Source organism: Hordeum vulgare, chromosome 4H (genome assembly GCF_904849725.1).
Source record: "Hordeum vulgare subsp. vulgare chromosome 4H, MorexV3_pseudomolecules_assembly, whole genome shotgun sequence".
NCBI lineage: Eukaryota > Viridiplantae > Streptophyta > Magnoliopsida > Poales > Poaceae > Hordeum > Hordeum vulgare.
Genome location: NC_058521.1, coordinates 2,350,771 through 2,367,114, shown reverse-complemented (window position 1 = coordinate 2,367,114; position 16,344 = coordinate 2,350,771). Strand labels below are relative to the sequence as shown.

General features: G+C 44.5%; 1 pseudogene; it reads right to left on the bottom strand.

Annotated features, from left to right (window-relative positions):
- Nucleotides 1-4,669: 4,669 nt before the first annotated feature.
- LOC123448244 lies at nt 4,670-13,855 on the bottom strand (annotated as a pseudogene).
- Nucleotides 13,856-16,344: the final 2,489 nt, after the last annotated feature.

Here is a 16,344-nt window from a genome sequence, read left to right as displayed (position 1 = left end):
GCACGGTGACTTTTGTCAGGAATTTTGTGGCCGCATACTTTTCTTACACACAAGTTGTGGCTCGGCTTTGTTATGCAATGCATGGTAGAGGGAATAGACGAGGAGCTCAAAAAGAATCGCGCCATCTCAGTTCAGCATTAACCTTCCAAATCAGGTGCAGAACAATCAGGTTGTCTCAATCAACCGAGGTGAAATATCAGTACCAATTTTTAAGGTTAACAGCCACACATTTAATTACCAATTTTCAATAGCGTTGATACCCCAACTATAATGTTCTTGAGAATCATAGCTAGGCATGATATCCCACCTATAATGTTCTCTCCGTAGCTGCACGTCCAGAAAAATTGCCGGGTTGTCCGATGGTGCTTCAATAAACAGATTGTCTCGCTTCTCAACAAAAACCTATGACTTGAAGGGACGGCATGTTTCCCAATTTTCAAGGAATAATAGATCCATGGCAGTAGCAAGATGATAAGTAAAGTTTCTTATCGTGATCCTTAGAAATCTTTTTTTGAACGATCACCGGGGGGAGAGGATCCCCACCTGAATATATTGCTCAAAAAGCTGTCATAGCCAAGAGCCACCCCTTGAGCTTTGGCTGATTCAGTTTATAAGGGAAACCCGGATCAAAAACCTAAATAAGTTGACCCTGTTTATGAGGTAAACTGGACCAAAAACCATACATGTAACCTTGTTAATAGAAGATGAGAAAAAATTGTCATCCTGAAGAAGACATGACCAAGATAGGAGGCAAAAAGACCAACACCACCAGAGACACAAATAGATGTGGGATGTTGTGGAAAGATCATAATATTAAGACTCTGCAAACAACCCGACACACCGCACCGGCGTGCGTACCGAGGCCCACGGCACAACAGAGAATCAACCATTATCGACGAGTGCTAAACCTTAACACAAACCTTGCCTGCTAAACCTTAAAAGTGGCGCGTTGCCGCCGCTCGCCGCATGCTCGCCCCTTCCATCCTCTTCTCCCATTTCTCTCGACTCCACTGCCGGAAACTTTCCCGAGTCCACGGCAGGGTGGTTCTCCGGTGACGGAGCGGCCACCAACGGCTTCGGCCGGCGGTCGTTGCACGAGTGGGAGGCGCACGCCCTCCACGAGGCCAACTACCCGGTGCCGCCAGACATGCGTGCGTCGGGCGTCTGGAGATTGAGCGTCGGAGGAGTCTCCGTGCCCCCTCCGCCATCCGCCGCGAAACGCCGTAGCGAGATGGCGCGCATCCGGGCGTCTTTGTCGGAGCACGCGGCAGGAAGAAAGGTACGCCGTAGACAATCTTCCTCCGTGGACGGCGTACTTCCAGCGCCGCCACGCCAACCAACTCGCCTCAACTCCGACAGCCATCATCAGTGGTTGGGCGTCCCTGGGAGCACGCTTCACACCGTCCTCGAGCACATCGAGGGCGGCAACAAGCCACCGCTCTCATGTGTTTTTAAGTTTGTACAAATTTTAATGAAATCGTCTAAAATTTGTCCAAAATCGTCTAAATTTCTTTGAATTTGGTTCGGTTTCAATTTGAAAAACATCGTCTGGGGGACAAACTTGGGGGGCGGCTGGGAACCCGAGCCCCCCAAGCCGATTTTAACGCCGCTTCGGCTCCAAGCGCCGCTATTTCAGGGCGGGGAACGGCGGGAGATGCCCTTATGTAGCTTTCATGAAAGGAAAAGAAATCGATCGGGGTCGGGGAGCCGGTCGGAGTCTCTCCGACTCCTACTCTTTTCTGCATTTATATTTACGACAATGGAAGAAGAACATGTACGGCGCCACACAAACAGTTAACTCCAACCCATGCATGTCGGTTTAATTAGCAACTCTAAACCTTGGTGGTTGTCCAGTCAGATTCATCTGAAGCTCATTCAGTCTTATCAAACAACAGCTTGCTTAAGTCTGTTTTGGGTCAGTAAGTCAATTAGTGTTAGAGATCAAAGGGTTAATGACTACTAGGGAGTTTTTACCTCAGAAAATTCATCGTAGTCAGAATGGATCTAGAGCTGCAGATCGGTTGATCAGTTATAGCCGCTTCGAGAGAACTACAGCTGTGTGATTGAACTCACTTTCACCTTGTATTGAGGAGTTGTGGCCTCTCGATTGTAACACTATTATATTGCAATAAAAACTCCCTTCACACCGCAAAAGAAAAGAAAAAAGTTGTTAGGAAGTATTAGTATTAGTCTAGGAGTCTTTATTAGTCTATGTTTACTTTTCTTGCACCTCAAGTCATGTGTAATATATATATGCCCCTTGGACCTTCAATGAAGATAAGTTGCTTTCCTAACATGGTACTAGAGCCTTAGGTTATTTTTTCGCAGGCGCAACTCGGGCAGATCCAATTTCGCGCCGCCACCAACCTCCTCTCGGCCAGACACCCTCCCCTCGCGATGCCGCCATCGTCCTCTGGTCGTCTCGCGCTGCTCTCCCTCCCCCTTCACGCGCCCTACCCAGGTCCTTTCTGGTCAAGGCTCTCTCCAGGTGAGGAGATTGGGCCGCCCCAGTCAAGGCTGGCTCCAGATCTTGCGGAGGGAGGCGAGAGGCTTCTTCTTCCTGCTCCCGCCGGATCCCGCTGCAGCTCCTGGATCCAGCCGCTCCAGGTCGCGGCGCCTCATCTCCCGCCGCTCCAGGTCGCGCCGCCGGACGGTGGCCCTGCTCCTGGACTCCCCGTCTCCTACCGCTGGACCAGGATTGTCCCGATCCCGATTGGATCTCCGCTCGCCAGATCCAAGATGGTGATGCCCGTAACTTGCGGTCGTGATGACCATCCGCCCGTGACGTGCGCCTGTCCAGCCATGATCGCCCGCATGGCAGGCTGCCGACCCGATCCGCCCAATGGGTCAAATCTCTGGCTGACTGGCTCGACCTAGTTGGCTACTGCGCCACGTTCACTCCCCTGTGCGCCAGTTCGGGATGGCCCGCGTGCGGCTCTTCCTTCAACTACTGCTAGCGGCTGGTTGCGTTTTGCTGCTGCAGGCATGCTGCTCCGTCTACTGTCGCAAGCTGGCCTGACTACGTGCTGCTGCTAGCTGCTTCCTCCTATACTATGTGGTGATGTTCCTTGCTACTACGTGTTGTTGCTAGCTGCTTCCTCCTATACTATGTGGTGATGTTCCCTGCTACTATGTGGTGCTCATACGTGGTGATGTTCCCTGCTACTACGTGGTGCTCATGTCCCCGTTGTTCCTAGTTCTTTTAGTTTCTATAATTCCGCTGCGTCCACCAAATCCGTTGATATTTTGTATTTTCTCATGCCATGCGAGTCCACCATACCTTAGTCCGTCAGCCTTTCTTTGGTCCTGATCCTTTCTATGCAACTTTTATGGCTTATTTGTCCTTGTTGTTTTCTATAGGATTTCCTGGACTTCTTTTGCATTGTCGATCTACGTCCATGGTGTCTTATCCGCCGAGCTTCTTTCGCCGACGGTTGTTGTGGACTAGATTTTACGCGCAATGGTTTATTCTCTTGATGTGCCATCGTCTTTTGACAACCCATCTTCTCTTGATACTTATCTTGTATCTTCAAGTGATGCGGTGTCTACTTCTGATGTGCCATCTCTTCGTTATCTCCTTCGACGACTCGACAAGTTTTGAAGACTCTTCATGCTACGACGACACTCTCAAGACGTGGATTTGGATTATCATTTTTTTAGTATTACACTTCTTCAAATGCAATGTTATTGTATACGCTTTGCATTTGAGGTGGGGGGGTTAGGAAGTATTAGTATTAGTCTAGGAGTCCTTATTAATCTATGTTTACTTTCCTTGCACCTCAAGTCATGAGTAATATATATATGCCCCTTGGGCGTTTAATGAAGATAAGTTGCTTTCCTAACAAAAGTAACTTCTTGATTACGGAGCAAACAAATATATCAGACATGTTGCATAGTGCTGTAGAGACTACATCAAAGTAAAAGATCAAACTGAGGTATGTTACCTTTAATTTTATCATTCTAGCATCAGTGTCCATCTCGTTGGTTTGCCAAGTGAACAATCAATAAGCACCCAAAGTTGAATTATCAAGCAGCGTCAGCCCTTAATCAATATTGCTTCACATTCAGAGTTTCAGACTCAGAGTCGAACTGTAGTACTACATAGGAGTAAGATACAGGAATGACGATAGCTTGCAGACAGGGAGCCTGAGCTGCTACTGGACCAACTAATACACAGAGCACCTAAGGTTGCGCTTATACTATCGGTCAGATACTGAACCAAGCTAAAATAGATCAGATGTCTGTGATCAGCTGGAACTAATTAAGATATACTCAGCATACTGACCTGCAAAATGCAAAATGATGTTGTCTCCTTGATTAGTGCAGTGCAGGCAGGAACACAGACCACAACACAATTTAGGAAGGCTACTGATGTCCACCAGACCGCTCTCGGCATTCTTCAGTTATCTCCTGCATAATTGTGTTGTGGTTTGTATCGGTTCTGTTTGTCAGTGGTTGTTGCTTTATATATAAAACAGAGCGAAAGCCTTTTTCAGTATTCTTCGGCTATCTCCTGCATAATTGGGAAACCAGGGTTATCAAAAGAACAAATAAACTGTGAAATGCATGGTTAGAGACCATGCCATGTGAACCATAATTCTAAGTTGTAGCTGGACACTCTGGCCAGGTGAGGTGCATGCCCGCCTGTACATATCCTGATCACGAATGGCACGCTGAACCTAGTAACAGATTTCCACACGGCGTCGAGGATGCAATGGGCCACAAATGACGAGAGTGCTTTCCATGAGTTCATTATCTGACAAGATACAAAGGGTCGTTCTACTTTTTTGCACAGTATGTATTCGTCGGGATTCAAATCATGTGTTCGCGCTTACACAATAAGGCGCCTGTCTAATTTATCAGCATAGGAACTTGTTTACAAATCATGACATCTTACAAACTTCATGCAACATTTTCACTTGTTCAAATACATAGAATACGTTATAAGTACAGCACCTGGACAAATAGTACATAGTAGTAGCAGTAGCATTACACACACTAAAGTACCACTTTATTCTCCAAACCACACGGCATCATTAACATACAGCTCCTGGACAAATTCAACTGCACCTCAAGCAGGATTCTCACGCTGCGCGTCTTGGGTCTTCTTCATCAGGCGAGCCCAAGTTATAGCAAGCCGCACATAAACCTCGTCATACAGCTTGTCGATGACCTGAAAGTACGCAATCGCCCAGGTTCTCCTTAGTAACATGGTGCAAAACACCACCCAAAGGCCGACCACAAATCCTATGCCCATACCAAGGTAGAGATATGATATATGATCTGCATCTTCATGGTCGTCTGCATCAGTAGTACTAGCAGAGCAGTTCTTGGAGAGAGGGTAGCCACAGAGACCGGGGTTGCCGATGTAGGTATAGTTCAGGTTGTCAAGTACCTGCAGCTGTTGCCCGAATGGTATCGCGCCTGATAAGTTCAAGTGGCTCAGAGATGTTAGGGCCGACAAACCTGATGGGATTTCACCAAATAACTCATTGTAGGACAGATCAAGTGACTCCAACTCCTTTAGATCACCAATCTGATTTGGGATTTTGCCGGTCAACTGATTACTTGATAAGTTCAGATTTGTAAGCCCAATTAGCAAGCTTATTTCCTCTGGTATCTGTCCTGTTAAATTGTTAGATGACAGGTCAAAATTCACCAGTAACATGTAGGTGTAAACACTATATTCACGTGTTTGGCCTTTTGTGTTTTTTTAGAAAAGGAGGTCGAGCCCCGGCCTCTGCATCGAGTGATGCATACGGCCATATATTATTAGCCAAAAAAAGTCTCCACCGAGTACAAAATGTCTGAAGCAAAAAGGGAAAAGAAGAAAAGAACGATACAAGGCATTACTCATGCCCAAGCCGGAGATGGCAAACAAATAAATAGATGACTAAACACCTATCCTATTAACATGACGCCATCCAAACCGGTTGAAGATACCCTGTGCTACCATCTCCCATCGGACACACCCAGTACCCATAGGTTCCCTGGCGACCACAGGAGTGAGTGATGACCAAGTGCGGATCAGTGCGGTAGCTCTGTGAATAACCTGCAGGAAGTGAAAATCGCGTTGTCTGTTAAACACCAAGTCATTCCTGCAATTCCAAATTGCCCACAACAGTGCACAAGACCCCACGCAAATAAGTTTAGCAGAATGTACATCCACCTCATTTAGCCACATCCCAAATAACGTGGTTATACTGTTTGGAGGAATGATGTTAAAAGCAATATGTAGCGAACGCCAAACCAGCTTAGCCATAGGACAAGTAAGAAAGAGGTGTTGTATTGTTTCTTTAGCCGGACAGAAACTGCATCTAGAGTTACCATTCCAATTTCGCTTGGCAAGATTATCTTTCGTTAGAATTACCCCTTTATGAACAAACCACATAAAGACTTTGACTCTAAGAGGGACTTTGATCTTCCAAATATGTGCCGATTTTGGAATAGGTGTAGAATCGATGAGATTCAAATACATCGATTTAACCGTGAATATTCCATTGCTAGTCAACTTCCAATATACACGGTCAGGAGTGTGAGACAGGTTGACATCCATCAACCTTCTCACAAGATGCAGCCAGCTGATCCATCTACTCCCAATAAGAGATCTGCGGAATTGAATATTCAGAGGAATCTCGCTAAGTACTGACGCAACGGATGCTTGCTGCCGTTGTGCAATATGGTACAGCTGCGGATATTGAAATGCTAGAGGCATCTCCCCTAACCAAGTATCTTCCCAGAAGCTAGTCGATTCACCATTACCAATGATGAATCTAGTTCTACAGAAGAAAGCATTTTTAGTCCGCATCAACCCTCTCCAGAAAGGAGAATCCGTTGGATGAGCTGTAACCTGAGATAATGATTTGTTCTGTAAGTACTTGTTCTTCAAAATTTGTACCCACATACCTTCGGTTTCCGAAGATAATCTAAACAGCCATCTGCTGAGTAGACACCTATTTTTAATCTCTAAATTTTCAATTCCTAAACCACCCTGATCTTTGGGTCTACAAATAATATCCCATCTAGTCAGCCTATACTTGACCTTAAGCTCATCACTTTGCCAGAAGAACCGGGATCGATAGAAATCCAGTCTTTTCCGTACCCCAACGGGAACTTCGAAGAAGGATAGGAGAAACATGGGCATACTCGTTAGTACTGAGTTTATCAGCACTAGCCGTCCTCCATAAGAAAGAAGCTTGCCCTTCCAGCAACTCACAGCTTGTTCTCAAAGCGATCCTCGATACATTTCCATTCCTTGTTTGATAAACGTCGGTGATGAATAGGAATCCCTAAATACGTAAAGGGTAATTTCCCAGTTTCACAACCGAACAATTGATTATAAGTGTGTTGTTCACTTTTGGCTCTACCAAAACAGAACACCTCACTTTTATTGAAGTTAATTTTCAGCCCAGATAGCTGCTCAAACAGGCAAAGTATGAGTTTCAAATTCCTAGCTTTAACCAGGTCATGTTCCATAAACAGAATGGTGTCATCGGCATATTGTAGTATCGAAACTCCCCCACCCACAAGGTGCGGGATGAGCCCCCAATCATATCCTTATCCTTAGCCCTCTTAATCAAAAGGGCCAACATGTCAGCAACAATGTTGAATAGAATAGGGGACATTTGGTCCCCTTGCCGGAGACCCTTGAGTGTCTGAAAGAAGTGACCTACGTCATCATTAACCTTAATCCCGACACTGCCATTTTTGATGAAACAATCGACATGCTTTCTCCAGAGCTCATCGAACCCCTTCATACGAAGGGTTTGCTGCAAAAAAGACCATTTGACTTTATCATAGGCCTTTTCAAAATCCACCTTGAAGATAACACCATCAAGTTTCTTCGAATGGATTTCGTGCAGTGTTTCATGTAGCACAACGACACCTTCCAAAATGTTCCGCCCAGGCATAAAGGTTGTTTGCGTAGATTGCACAACGGAATGTGCCATCTTTGTTAACCTATCTGTTCCCACCTTCGTGAAAATTTTGAAACTGACGTTAAGCAAACAGATTGGGCGAAACTGCTCAATACGAGTCGCCCCCTCTTTCTTTGGTAACAACGTAATAGTACCAAAATTCAAATGAAAGAGTTGAAGCTGACCTGCATACAAATCATGAAACATTGCCATAAGATCCTCCTTGATAATATGCCAACATTTCTTGTAAAACTCAGCCGGAAACCCGTCTGGCCCAGGAGCTTTACCACTCTTCATCTCCCCGATAGCCTCCAACACCTCTTTCTCCGTAAAAGGGGCTGATAATAACTCATTGTCAGACTCTCCGACTTGAGGTATATCCGCCACTTGATGCTCATCCATAGTCACAAAACTATGGTCAGAAGCACCAAATAACTTTTTGTAATAATTAGAGATATACAATTTTAGGTTCTCATGACCTACAATCGTTCCTTCATCTTGCTCGAGCTGAATGATTCTCTTTTTCCGATGCTTGCCATTAGCAATCAGGTGAAAAAATTTAGTATTATTATCCCCATGAACAATCGCCCGAACTTTAGCTCTGCTCGCCCATTTCGATTCCTCTTCTCTAAGGAGAGCTCTAAGACGTTGTTCAGCCTGATTCTTTAATGATCTCTCATTAAAATCCAGGATAATAGTCTCAGCCTTACGGTCGAGATCGTCTATAAGTTTAATGAGCCTGTCTTGCTCATCCTTATAGCTCCCAGAGACGTTCTTAGCCCAACCACGAAGGTATTGTCTAAGATGTCTAATTTTGTTTTGCCATCTATCAATGTTGGATGACCCACCCAACTCTTGATTCCATTCCCGGGCAACCAAATCTAAAAACCCCTCCCTAGTAAACCAGCTTAGCTCAAAGGAGGAACCTAATTTGTTGCCCAAATGTATAGCACTACCAGAGTCCAGCAGCAAAGGTGTGTGGTCCGAAATTGCTCTCTGAAGCGCTCGCACCGTTACTAGGGGGAATTTCTGTTCCCATTCAGTGCTAGTAAGAACCCTGTCTAGTTTTTCGAAAGTCTGGTTTTGAAGGGAGTTGGCCCAAGTAAATTTTCTACCTGAGAGCTCAATCTCCCTAAGATCGAGGCTCTCAATAATATAGTTAAACATAAAAGGCCATCTGCCATCAAAATTGTCATTGTTCTTTTCGTCAGCTCTCCTAATGATATTGAAATCACCACCAATCAACAGCGGCAATTTCTCATCACATATCCGAACTAGATCAGCCAGAAATTCAGATTTAAGCTCCTGTTGAGCAGCCCCATACACTGCAACCAGAGCCCATTGGAATCCATCCACTTTGGATTTAATTCGGAATTTAACCACAAAATCCCCCAGTACCACTTCCTGAACATGAAGTGTATCACATCTTACTCCAAGTAAGATCCCACCGGATCTTCCTCTTGGAGGGAGACAATGCCAGCTAAAATCCACACCCGCGGTTAAGGAACTCAAAAATTGGGAAGTAAAATTGTCTCTCCCAGTCTCCATGAGCGCAATAAAATCGAGGTGATGCTCTAACGTTGCCTCAGCAAGAAATCTTATTTTAGCCAAGTCCCGAAGACCTCTGCTATTCCAAAAGATGCCTCTCATCTTTCATCATAAAATTTTTTGGCAATCCTAGCGCGAGCACTCCTTCGAACCGCGGAAACCGGATATACCTTCCGTTTCCAAGGTCGTTTTGGTTTCTCCAGAACCTCCTGGTCCATATAACCAGAAGTTTTGAGGTCAACTGGCGAAGAAAGTGTCTCCTCGGAACTTAGTTGTATGTTAGAAGCCTCTGTCTCCTCCAAATCAGCAGTGATGTCTAAATTCTCACATAGAGTGTTCAGACCCCCCAGCTCATTAATCGCAGAATCATTCATAGGTTTAACGGCCGCAAGATTTCGAATAATGTCAAGAGCCCTATCTACTTCTAAGTCTAGAAGGTCATTAATTGATTTCGAAATTTGCCTACCAGTATCACCCAAGGAGACCCCAATATCGGCAGCATTATCAATAATATCATGCGGAGAGAAATGCAGAATAGAATTGTCTTTGTGAAAAGACATACCTGTGGAGTATTCCGCATTTCTAATTTTTGCAGCTCGCATTGCACGGCCCAACTGCAAGTCATCCGCGTCAGGTTGCATCTGAATACGCTGACTGGAACGCCTGTCCTGAGTCATGGGATTTGTGAGGCCCCCAAACGCAACAACATCCTCCTCAGTGAAAGATGCCACCTCCTGCGCCACCGGCTCCACTATCAGACTCACCTCTGGCGCCGGGAAAGTAGCTGACACCTCCTCCGTGAAAGATGCCACCTCCTGCTCAACTGGCTCCAAAATCGGACTCACCTGTGAGGCCGAAATAGGCGCCGACCCCTCCTCTGTCGCCAGCTGAGGCAGCACAGAGTCTAGCTGAAACATCACTCCCGAATCCTGAGTCCTCTGCTGATCGGCAACCTCCACTGGCGCAAGAGCATCAGCTGCCACCAGCACATCTGTTGGAGCATCCGGTACTCCAGCAGACGTCGCTACCGCCCCAACAGACTGGGACGTTACTCCCTGGCCTCCACCCTGCAGAGCGTGCTCCTCCACAGTGGCATCTACCTCCATGCCTGGCTCAACCTGCTGCGGCAGCATGGAGTCACCCTTAGCCTTAGCAAAATACTGCTCCAAAGAAACTGACGGCAACCCAACCACCGGCGAAGAGGGATGCAATGCCGTCGAAGATCTCTGCTTCCCAGGAATAGACAACCGGACCTTTCTACCCAGCCCGGCGTCCCTCGCCGAGGCAACGAACCTTGCAGGTGCAGAAGCCGGCTCCAAAGAACCAAAACGCACCTGTGTTACCGGTGCGGACATACCCGCTCCACCTGCAGTCGGTGTCTTAGGATCATTCGGCAAAACGGCATGGTTGGAGGCTACCCCGTCCTTGTCTGACTCCTTAGCACGGGACTCATCATCCCCATCAAACATATATGCATCTATTTGTTTCTCCTCATCAACAACCATGAGAGGTCTCTCAATCTCTAAGCGAAGAGTATACCTCATACCCACATAAACCCAAAGGACCTCATCTGGCACAAGTCCAATATCAATCACACTGACCAACATCCGCGCTTTGGCCTTCTGTGTGACTAGTATGCTCTCCTCAAAAACATAACCAATATATTTCATTTCTTGAGATATGACTCTCATTGCTTTCAAGTTCAATAGCGACCTTGGTATGCTTCCTGATATATTGTTATGGGCTATATCCAAATGATAAAGATGTTCAAGGCAAGTAAGGTTCTCAGGGATATGACCACTAAACATGTTTGATCTCAACCTCAAGATTTTCAAAACTGTCTTGTCTTCTGGTAACCACTTTGGCAATGTTCCAAAGAACCTATTGTATGAAAGATCAAGGAACATCAATTCTGAGGCACTCTGAAGAAATTTAGGGAATTCACCGGAGTGGTCATTGTTGTTCAAGGCTAGAATAAGAGAAAGGTGTGATAGCTCCCGGGTGCCTACGCACCCTCTATGAACAGTAAAATCAAAAAAAATAGAAAACAAAATCTGAAAAATCTGAAACTTTACAGCATCAACGATGATCAAACTTTGTAGGTTCCTACAAGTTTTCATGTCAAAATATCATGTAGAGAAAGATGTACAAACAAGTTGCAGATTACAGCTAAAAAGTGCTCAAAACTTCAAGCATTGAAATATTTTGTGCGTAGAGCTCCTCGAATAGTTTTTTAACATGAAAACTTGCAAACACCTACAAACTTTCATCATCTTTGATGCTGCAAAGTTTCAGATTTTTCTTATTTTATTTTCTATTTCTTTTGATTTTACTGTTCATAGAGGGTGCCTAGGCACCCGGGAGCTGAAAATCCACTCTCTGGTTCTATATCCATTTTCAAGGAGTTATCCAACAAGTCCAAATGCTGTAAATTCAGTAAACCTGAAAAATGCTCCTTAACGAGTACACCATTTAATTTATTGGTTCCGAGATACAACGACGTCAAGTTACCAAATGCTCCAAATCCTAGTGGTACTATACCGGTTATCATGTTACCACTAACTTCAAAAGCAACGAGACTGGTCATGTTCCCAATCCAGATTGGTAGTTTCCCGGTCAATTTTGAATTATACATTGACAAGATTTGTATTGTACTCCATGAGCACCTTGGCAACCGATCCATGAACCCCCTATGCTCGCACTAATGTTGTTACCATTGAAATACAGTTCTTTCAAATTGCACAAATTTTCTAAATTTCCCGGTATCAAACCCACGAGATAGTTGTTACCAAAATTTATTACTTCCAGGGACGTCATGTATCCTAGTTCTTCAGGAATAGATCCATACCAGTCAAAATTTATAAGGTGAAGCTCCTTAAGGCTTGTGAGATCCCAAAACCAGTTGTGCTCTATTGATGCGTTAAACGAGTTGGATGATAGATCAAGGACTTGGAGACGTGTGAGGTTTGATTTTGAAGTAGCAGACCTTGTGCTGGTAAGCCCACAATTTTGTAAGCGGAGAACTTTCAGAGGAGAAAGCTTGTTAACCATGTAGAACCAATCCCGCACAAGACTGAGGGCCTCTTTGATTCGCATGATTTTCAAAACGCATGAATAGGAAAAATAGAGGATTGAAGTGGCATGTCCATTTGAACCCTATAGGATTAGTAAGGAGTGTTTGATGCCACAAGAAAAACAAATGAATTGTAAAAAAAAGTTGGAGTGGATGTTAGATTTCCTATGAAATGTAGTACAAAAGATTCCATAGGTAAAATTCCTATGGGATTCAATCCTATGATTCAAAGGACCAACGTAGGAAATAATTCTAAGGGTTTCAATCCTCCAAAAATCCTATAGAATTCCTTTGAATCATAGGAGCCCTGAGGTTTGCATAGCTCAAGTCAAGATAACTCAACAATGGGAGACGCTCCAACCATGCAAGATCCACCACGTGCAGATTACTATCGGAATAATATCGCCCACTAACATCAAGATATTGCAATTTTGAAAGATTGCCTAGTTTAGAAGGTATTCTCCCACCGAAACCTGACAATGAGAGGTTGAGATACCTTAGAGCATCTCCAACGGCAGCGCAAAAAATCCGCGCCGAATAAATTTTTTAGCGCGTCACTGTAGCAGTTTTGAAGCGCGGGGACCGGAGCATCTCCAACAGACGCGCGCTAGTGCGGCACCCAATCCAGTCCGATCCAGCGGTCCCATCTGCAGCCGCTCAGAGTTTGCTGCGCGCGCAAGCCGGCGCACCAAATATGCTGCGCGCGATAGCGTTTTTGAGCGCGCGCAGCGTTTTGCAGCTTCTGCTGGAGCAGTCCGGCGCCCAAAAAACAAATCTTTTAACGCGCGGAGCAGTTTTTGGACGCCTGTTGGAGATGCTCTTAGGTTTTCCAGAGAGCCAAGGGACACAGGTATGCTTGCGCCATTGAAATCATTCCAACTCAGATCAAGATACCTCAACTGTTGTAAAGCAGCCAAAGAGGGGCTCATCTCATCTCTTGACAAGCTCAGGCTGTACTTGTAGTACTCAGGTGCGTAGGTGTTGCGGAGGTTGAGCTTGATGACATGGCCTGTTCTGCTGCTGCACCGGACTCCATCCCACTGACAGCAATCTTCACCATGCCATGACGAGAGACCACCAGCAGGATCCAGAAGGCCTGCCTTGAAGGACAAAAGCGCATCCCGCTCCCCATTGATGCAGGTTCCATTCCCACCTGGTATCCTCGCTTGAGCATGGGATGGAGATGGTGCTAGATGGAAAATCAACAGGCAGAGAATTGCTGCAGCTGCTCGGGCAGCCATATTGGTTGGACAAGGGAGAGAGCAGCTACCTACAGGATGGAAACAACAATGGAATGGATAGAGTAGTTCATCTTGAGTTCACCCACAAGTGAAATGTATGTATGGTCTATAATATTTTCCAAGTCTTTAATTGGTCCTGGTCTTGGCACACATACTTTTCTTATACAGATGTTGTGGCTGAAAATTGTTATGATTGGGACAATCAACAGTTCAACACCATGCAATGCACGGCAGAGGAATAAACGTGGAGCTCAACAATTAGGCACCAATCAATGGATGGCCATGGGATCAGGACAACACCATTCCTATCAGAGACTGACTCACGGGGACAGAAAATGGAGAAAATTCCACACGGTGAGTTCTCTCAGCAAATTCCTGAGATCATTTATATCAGGTATTCAGCATTACGATGGCTGCGCTAGAATCTTTTGCAAAGAGTCTTTTTTTTATTTTTTTTGAAAAGGAGGAAACGATCCCCCGGCCTCTGCATCAATCGATGCATGCAGCCATATTATTAAACATCGAAAGTGACAAAATAGTTCCAAACAATCCTGAAGGCTGAAAAAATAAAATGAATCTGAAACTAAACAGACTCTTAAGCAAGAACGCACATCCGGCGTAACTAATAGCAGACCCCGATGCCTATACACCCAGTCTATTACTAGCACGCCATCCAAACTGGTTGAAGATAACCCGTGCGACCATCTCCCACCGGTTGCACCCAGTAGCCATAAGCTCCCTGCTGTCCGCAAGACTGAGTGATGACCACGTACGGATCCAGGACGTTGCTCGACAAATGACCTGCAAAAAATTGTTGAATTTCTTTCCATTAAATATTATGTCGTTTCTTATATTCCATATAGCCCACAAGAGAGCACAAATCCCTATTCTAATAAGTCTGGATAGTTTAACGTCCACTCCATTGAGCCACGTTGTAAACATATCATTGATGGACGTAGGTGGGATGACATTAAAAGTTATATGGATAGTGCGCCAAAGTAGTTTTGCAAGGGGGCAGTCCAAAAACAAGTGGCTGATAGTTTCATATTGATCACAATAACAACAATTGGGTCTACCTCTCCAACTACGCTTAATTAAATTATCTTTGGTTAATACCACACCTTTGTGTAGAAACCACATAAAAATTTTAATCTTTAAGGGCACTTTGATATTCCAAATATGCAACGATCTAGCTAATGGTCCTGAATTAACCAGATGTGTGTACATGGATTTAACTGTAAAAACCCCATTGACAGTTAAAGTCCATCTAACGCTGTCTGAATGATCAGATAGTTGTACCTGTATCAACCTTCTTACTAGATGTATCCATGCCTCCCAACGTGCGCCTACCAGTGCTCGTCTGAAGTGCATATTTATAGGTGTCGATTGTAAGACTGTGGACACGTAGTCCTGCTTACGTTGCACAATGTTGTAGAGCATGGGATATTGTAAAGCAAGTGGTGAATCCCCAAGCCAAGTATCTTCCCAAAATCTTGTTAATGTACCATCCCCTACAACAAATTTCACCCTTTGAAAGAAAGTACTCTTTATCCTCATTAGCCCTTTCCAGAAAGGTGAGTCATTGGGTCTAATTGTAGCTTGAGCTAGAGTTCTTGATGTGAGATACTTATTTCTCAAAATTTGAATCCACATACCCTCTGTCTCTGTGGAAATTCTATATAACCATTTGCTCAGTAGACATTTGTTCTTTACTTCTAAATTTTCAATCCCCAAACCCCCCTGATCTTTGGGTCTACAAATCATATCCCAACGTGTTAATCTGTATTTTTTCTTATTCTCATCATTTTGCCAAAAGAAACGAGATCTATAATAATCCAGTCTTTTCCGTACCCCTGCCGGTATCTCGAAAAAAGACAGGAGAAACATTGGTAGACTTGTTAAAACAGAGTTTATTAAAACCAATCTACCTCCGTATGACATAAGCTTGCCCTTCCAGCAACTTAGCTTCTTTTCAAATCTTTCTTCAATACATTTCCATTCTTTAATTGTTAACCGTCTGTGATGAATAGGGATCCCAAGATAGCTAAAAGGTAGAGAGCCCATCTCACAACCAAATAGCTGTCGATAAGCATTTTGCTCTTCTCTTGCCTTCCCAAAGCATAAGAGTTCGCTTTTGTTAAAATTTATTTTTAACCCTGAAAGTTGTTCAAAAAGACATAAAATTAATTTCATATTCCTCGCTTTCTCCATATCATGTTCCATGAAAATGATTGTATCATCCGCATATTGTAGAATTGACACACCTCCATCTATCAAATGTGGAATGAGACCACCTATTTGTCCTTTCTCTTTGGCTCTTTCAATAAGTATTGTCAACATGTCTGCTACTATATTAAAGAGTATTGGGGACATTGAATCCCCCTGTCTTAACCCCTTATGTGTTTGAAAAAAATTAGCCATATCATTATTAACTTTGACTCCGACACTCCCTTTCTGGATAAATGTGTCAACCTGCTGTCTCCACTTTTCATTAAATCCTTTCATACGTAAGGCTTGTTGAAGAAAAGACCACTTAACTTTGTCATAAGCCTTTTCAAAATCCACT